Genomic DNA, 7,495 nt, shown 5'->3' with positions numbered 1-7,495 from the left:
GTGAATGACCAATTGTTCTGGGTGAATGACCGATTGTTCTGGGTGAATGACCAATTGTTCTGGGTGAACGACTGATTGTTCTGGGTGAATGACCAATTGTTCTGGGTGAACGACTGATTGTTCTGGGTGAATGACCAATTGTTCTAAGCGAATGACCGATTGTTCTGTGTGAATGACCAATTGTACTGGGTGAATGACCAATTGTTCTAAGCGAATGACCAATTGTTCTGGGTGAATGAATGATTGTACTGGGTGCATGACCGACTGTACTGGGTGAATGACCGACTGTACTGGGTGAATGACCGACTGTACTGGGTGAATGACCGACTGTTCTGGGTGAATGACCGACTGTTCTGGGTGAATGACGGATTGTTCTGGGTGAAACAATGAACACAAAAGATAACATTGATATTATATATATTGTTGTAGCCGATATATAAATGATTTTCCCGTCTTTTGTCTCCTAGTCCTTCACAAGCAGCCGCGGGAAGTGTGTCTTTGCCTCCTGGAGCTGGGCAGGATAGCAGCGAGGTACGCGTTTCGGATTCACATTCTCTACATATTTCACCTCTCACCTAACGTTTTTACAATGTTATTATTATTATACGGGATTTATAGAGCGCCAACAGTTTGCACAGCGCTGTACAATATAAGAAAGACATTACAAATACAATACAAGACAAGATGGTAAGGAGGGCCCCGCCCCTGAGGGCTTACAATCTAAGAGGGAGGGGCCAGTGATACATGAGGAGGGAGCTTTGTGGGGATGAATTGATGGAGAGGGGAGAAGTCCAGTTGCTAGGTGGGGGTGGGATAGTCTGATGAGATTTCAAAGATCACCTAAAGGTGGACAGAGTAGTAGGCTGGTGGAAGGAGGATTGGCAGAGAGGGGAAGAAGCATGCTGATAGGAGGAGAGAGCAGAGTGACAAACTGATGATCAGGGCTGGACTTCTGCCTCTACTACACTGCCAGGATTTCACTTGATGTAGACTGCACCAAGAGGGATGTTCTGGTTCCTCCACGGCACGGCTGAGAAGGGAAGGTATAGGGTTAGCACAGGGACTCTTCCTATACTTCCATGTTTGGATGGAGGGGTCACATGGGGACGTCTTCCTGTAGTGTCTCCGCGCAGCTCCACCATCCATCACCTGAAAAATCCACAACGGACAGAAATCCCCAACAAGAGCGCTCATTATGGAGGCGCCGTCACCTGGGGGAATGTGGGAGGGGCTTCTGGCGGCTAGATTTACAATGTCTGGAAAGTCATTTAATTAATAAAAAGATATCGGGGGAGAGGAGCGACGGGGGAACGTTTCTCTTTCATGGCGTTCCGGGGTAACCCGCGATTGCTGGCTGCCCCGCGGCCCGCCGAGATCTTTTTTAGCTCCGCGCGGAGAACGTCTCGTTTTTCCATTTGACTTTTTCCCGTCGTTCTATAAATAGCTCCGTGTGTGTTTCCCTTCCAGGCGGCGTCTGATATCGCCGCCATTCGGGGCAGACGCGGCCCGCGGGTTTTCCAGCAGGTTCTTTTATGACTCGGCCTGCGTGCAGGTGTCGGGGCCCGGGGGGCCCAGAGGGAATTCTGAGATTTACGGCCGAGGGGGCCCAGACAGACAGGAAGTGGATGGAATTCTTGTAACCGTTCCCATCTCGGCTCCGCCGAACGTCTCATGGAGGGGCTGCGATAACAGACAAAGGCTGACGCTTCTAATAACGTCTCGCCGCCCTTCTTGGCGCCCCGGCGCTGACCACACACACACACACGGGGCCGGTGCTAGGCTATTTTGCGCCCTAGGCAACACCAGCTACTTGCGCCTCCCAGCCCAGGTACCGCGGTGCAACCCCCATTCCCCCCCTCCCACAGTCCCATTCTCTTGCTGGCTAGCTTCCGTAGGCGACAGGTGAATGTAAACAGCCAGGAGAGCAATAGCCAGACTGCTATTGGCTATTTTAATTTGAAATAGCCAATAGCAGACTTGTTTATTGAAACCCCCACCCACTGAGCAGATCAGCGGACCTGAGAGAAAGAGAGAGTTGTCTCTTAGTTCCGCTCTTCTGCTCAGTGGGCGGGCACAATAGCCAGCCTGCTATTGGCTATTGTAAATTTGCAATTTGAAATAGATGGGGGAGGTGCCGTGGGAGGGGTGAGAGTTCAAACCTGCGCCCTAGGCAACAGTACGCCCTAGGCGGCTGCCTAGTTTGCCTAGTGGTGCACCGGCCCTGCACACACACACACATTACAATGCGATGGTATCATTCCTTATCCCGTCCCGGGCGATTGTCCAATACATGGCGATGAGAAGTGAACCATCACATTACAATGTGCGCAGCGTTATTCTACAGTCGCCATTGATCCAGCAATGTGTGCATGTGTATTTAGGTTCATCAGTACAGTACATCTGTCTTAGAACAGAAGGTATTCACATGTCTCCCATCACATCTCTCAAAATAGGAGGATTACTCCTCATTACAGGACAGTGGGCGGAGCCATGCAAATCATCCCTTAATGCCCCATCAGCCCAGTGCCCATCCAGAACCCCCACGGGTATAGTGCAAATATAGCCTAATATTCAGGGGTAGGCAACCTGGGCACTCCGGCTGCGGTGAAACTACAACTCCCTTCATGCAACTGCCTCTGGGAGTCATGCCTGTGGCTGTCAGCCTTGCAATGCATCATGGGAGTTGTAATTTGACCACAGCTGGAGTGCCGAGGTTGCCTACCTAACCCCTTATAGAGGCATTTATTCCAAACTGCATAGAGCTGTTTCCGGCTTGTCGGCCATCATCGGCGCAATGTACCACGACCACGGCTCAGGGGCGTCCCGAGGCAGGGTGTGACCTTGAGCAAGCACCGGGTGACACCCCGCAGTGATGCCATTGCGCTTGCACGTGACATCCTCACACATGCGTGTGATGCATCATGCAATGTTATCTGCCGGCACACCGGCGGCCATCTTGGTGATGGGTGCTTGTGTTCTGTGGCAGAGGGAGGAGTGGACATTCACCCAATGGGATAAGATATGCTGCCGGGTCCCCTCCTCTCTGGAACAACTGTCGGGCTCTTGGTTCATGACTGAGTGCCTGACTTTACAGAGGGGGTGACATCAAAGTGACTGTCATTCATTTTGGTGTCACCCCTTTAATGGTGTCACCCAGGTGTTGGGCCGCACCCCCCTAGTGACGCCACTGCCATGGCTTCTATAGAGGAGGGCTTGGCACCCAATGACACAGAATAACCCTGCAGATTATTTGCACAATACAGCAGTGGTACTGGATGTGCATGTGACTGATGGGGTGTAAAGGATTGATTTGCATGGCCCCGCCCCTTTCCTGAAATGAGGAATGATCCTCTTATTTATGGGATATGTGATGGAATGAGACATGTGAATACCTTCCGTTCTCAAGAGGCTTTGACCTCTTTTGGACCTCTTTGGTAATACTGAAAAGCCTGTCCCCCTGACAGCATGATGCAGGAAAAGGGTTCTTATAGTGCGGTCCTAACTCTAAACTATGAGAGTCTCCATCTTGGAGCACATGGGGGCATGTGCTCCAAGATGCCAATGGGATGTGCGGGATTCCTTGTGTGTCTCTGTACCTTTAAGGAGGTGGGGCGTCCTCCTGACAGGCCTGCACCCAATTTGATATCTTCTGCCCCCATGTGCTCGCCATATCGGCCGCCAAAAGATATCGTCCGGAAATGACGCTTTTGGCTAAATGCCAAAAGTGCAATTTTTCTGCTGATACAGCGGCGCATCCGTGCTTTCTTCCCTCCCCGCTGGGCGCTGCTCTGTGTCCCAGCGGGGAGGAGAGAAAGTGACAGCCGGCCGAGCGCTGCGGGAGGAGAGCGCTGTGTTTGTGTTTTTTTTTGGGGGGGGGGGGCAAAAACAAATCTTGCACCAGGGCCCTTTGTTCCTTAGCTCCGCCACTGGTCTGACATGTCCCTTGCTGAGTCAGAGCTCTCCAATCATCAAAGCTCACACTCCCCGTTGAAGGTTTCCAGCTCTGTCTCAGCAGGGGGCGTGTCTGACCTCTGCAGAGAGACCGCTGCTTCCCCACACAGAGAGCAGAGGACCTTCTCTGCAGCATGCTGGCAGGAGATGGGCTTTTCTACTCAGGCTGTGGCTGCTTTCTTTATAAAGTAAACAAACTGGAAGATTTTGCACAACATTTGTTTTCATGCACCTGGAATGTATTTGGGTAATTTAGACTGAAAATTCAGTTTGGGTGTCAAATATTTTTTTTAAATGTGTAAAAATTGTGCCGCATGTCTGTGTGATACAAGCAGGCGCTACCCGTGCTGCCTATATACTATACATGGAAGCTGATCATGTGACTCTCTGATTGGCAGGTTTGGCGTGGAGCCGCCCGGTTTGATAAAACTGGAAAAGGAGATAGAACAGGAAGAAACGCTATCGACCCCGACAACGCCGTCACCGTCCCCTTCCCCGACAAAGTCATCGTCCGGAAAGAAGAGCGTCGGGAAACTCTTAGATGACGCAGTAAGGCTTCCGAATTATATGTATTGATTATGTGAATGTGATCACCTCAAAGAGGACCTGTCACTAAAATGCAACAATGCGTGTGTTATTATTCCTAAATCACATTATGATGAGTTCATTAGGCTGATTAGAGTAAACTAAAGATTCATAAAAGGATTAAATAGGAACAACATTTACATTAAAATATATATATTGTGTCAGGTCACTTTAACTGAAATCATATACAGATGGAAGTTCATCTCTTTGATTTGCAGATAAATGAAACAGAGTACATTCAAAACTATCTCCCTCTGATCAATGTTTATAAACAATGTTACTTTGTATCTCTCTATCTCCCTCTGATCAATGTTTATACACAATGTTACTTTGTATCTCTCTATCTCCCTCTGATCAATGTTTATACACAATGTTACTTTGTATCTCTCTATCTCCCTCTGATCAATGTTTATACACAATGTTACTTTGTATCTCTCTATCTCCCTCTGATCAATGTTTATACACAATGTTACTTTGTATCTCTCTATCTCCCTCTGATCAATGTTTATACACAATGTTACTTTGTATCTCTCTATCTCCCTCTGATCAATGTTTATACACAATGTTACTTTGTATCTCTCTATCTCCCTCTGATCAATGTTTATACACAATGTTACTTTGTATCTCTCTATCTCCCTCTGATCAATGTTTATACACAATGTTACTTTGTATCTCTCTATCTCCCTCTGATCAATGTTTATACACAATGTTACTTTGTATCTCTCTATCTCCCTCTGATCAATGTTTATACACAATGTTACTTTGTATCTCTCTATCTCCCTCTGATCAATGTTTATACACAATGTTACTTTGTATCTCTCTATCTCCCTCTGATCAATGTTTATACACAATGTTACTTTGTATCTCTCTATCTCCCTCTGATCAATGTTTATACACAATGTTACTTTGTATCTCTCTATCTCCCTCTGATCAATGTTTATACACAATGTTACTTTGTATCTCTCTATCTCCCTCTGATCAATGTTTATACACAATGTTACTTTGTATCTCTCTATCTCCCTCTGATCAATGTTTATACACAATGTTACTTTGTATCTCTCTATCTCCCTCTGATCAATGTTTATACACAATGTTACTTTGTATCTCTCTATCTCCCTCTGATCAATGTTTATACACAATGTTACTTTGTATCTCTCTATCTCCCTCTGATCAATGTTTATACACAATGTTACTTTGTATCTCTCTATCTCCCTCTGATCAATGTTTATACACAATGTTACTTTGTATCTCTCTATCTCCCTCTGATCAATGTTTATACACAATGTTACTTTGTATCTCTCTATCTCCCTCTGATCAATGTTTATACACAATGTTACTTTGTATCTCTCTATCTCCCTCTGATCAATGTTTATAAACAATGTTACTTTGTATCTCTCTATCATAGCTCTGGGTGTAATGATAACCCTCAGAAATTTCCTCAAAGCACTTTCATATATTGCCTGCAGAAGCGCAGCCTAACCCGAGCCCCTGTGTGTTTCAGGTGCAGCATATTTCTCAGGACCCTCCTTGTAAATGCCCCAACAAGTTTTGTGTGGAACGCCTCTCTCAGGGGAGGTATAAAGTGGGAGAGAAGATCCTCTTCATCAGGGTAAGTGGACTGTGCCTTAAAGGGGACCTGTCATTATAGAGATACAATAGGTGTTCTGGCTGACTTGTTCTTAAAGGTACAGGTTGAAATTATAACCATGGGTTCAATACCTAGTGAATCACTGACCTGAAAAAAAAGCATGCTGTTCATAAGGCACCCCTAGTTAGTGCTGAAGAAGATAGATATACTTTTTAAAGTGGACCTGTCAGTAACTTCACAAGTCTGCATCAAAAACTTCCTGGCATGTCACAATATTGTGACAGGATGACAGGAAACTGATATTATTCAGGTATTGGGGATTAAAATTTGATTTGAAATAAATATTATTGTATATATAACATCTGCCTTGTGTTCAGTTGTAAAGAGTATCTATAGCCCAAATATTTTATTTTAATAATTAAAAACATTGTCTGTGCTGTTTTCCTGTCTTTTTGTTGTGGAAAATTTTACTGTATTTCCTGTCCTAAAACACAACAAGAAGTTGGACTAAATCCCCTCTTAGTTGTCATTAGAAAAGGTGCCCATATTGGAAGATGTCCCCTTTATTCTGGTGACAACTGAAATTTTTTTAGAATTTTTTGTCCTAATGGCACATCAGGAACTGAGATAAAATCAGTTGTCACCAGAACAGGGAACAGGTGTCCCTATTGAAAGATTCCCCTTGTATTTCTGTTCTGGTGACAGCTGCAACCAGGACACATGGAGAGCCTAAATCTTCCCAGCGGGTATACAAACAGCAGTAAAAACCTGACAGAGGGTCTGACCCTTTCTCATTTAACTTAAAGCAAAAAGAAAAATGTTTTGGCTACAGTCACCCTTTTGGGCATTTGGCGGTATTTTGTTGACTATTTTAAAGTAAAATCACTGTATATAATTTTGTGAATTTGTTATGATTGGATCGTGTTTTGTAGAATTAATTATTCTTCAGGATTTAAAGGATTTGTAAAGATGAATCACTGCGGGAGGGGGAGGGCCTAAATACCCTGAGAACGCTCAATCTGAATTTCCATGGGCCTAGAACCAGAATATGGATCCCAGCGACCACAGAGATTTACTGACCGAGAACAGCCAAGTGCAGAAAACGAATTCCAGGATGAGAACTGATGACGAGATGTCTGTTAAATGCAAAATTTCCCCGTCACCCTTTAATAAGTCCCAATGCGGCGTCTTAAAATGGCGAATGAAATGAATGAAAAAACATGGCGCCTGTAAAATGTGGCACACTGGATTCAAATTATCACTGGATCAGAAGGATTGGGACGAGGCACAATGGCTGGATGAGGCCGCTCTTGACAAAAATGGGGCGTCGCTCCAACAGTGGAGGTGTATAAAGTCCAATAAGAGCATGCA

At 45.4% G+C, this 7,495-nt stretch overlaps 1 long non-coding RNA gene across 1 annotated transcript; it reads left to right on the top strand.

Moving 5' to 3' along the window:
• Window positions 1-448: 448 nt before the first annotated feature.
• On the top strand, window positions 449-6,139 carry LOC108803811. Its single transcript, XR_001942303.1, has 3 exons — window positions 449-531; window positions 4,350-4,500; window positions 6,038-6,139. It is a non-coding gene; the product is annotated as an uncharacterized LOC108803811 (long non-coding RNA).
• Window positions 6,140-7,495: the final 1,356 nt, after the last annotated feature.

The sequence above is a fragment of the Nanorana parkeri genome, unplaced genomic scaffold (assembly GCF_000935625.1).
Source record: "Nanorana parkeri isolate BGI_ZX_2015 unplaced genomic scaffold, ASM93562v1 scaffold4258, whole genome shotgun sequence".
Classification (NCBI taxonomy): domain Eukaryota; kingdom Metazoa; phylum Chordata; class Amphibia; order Anura; family Dicroglossidae; genus Nanorana; species Nanorana parkeri.
Note: the sequence above shows the minus strand (reverse complement) of the source record. Positions and strands in the feature narration are given on the sequence as shown.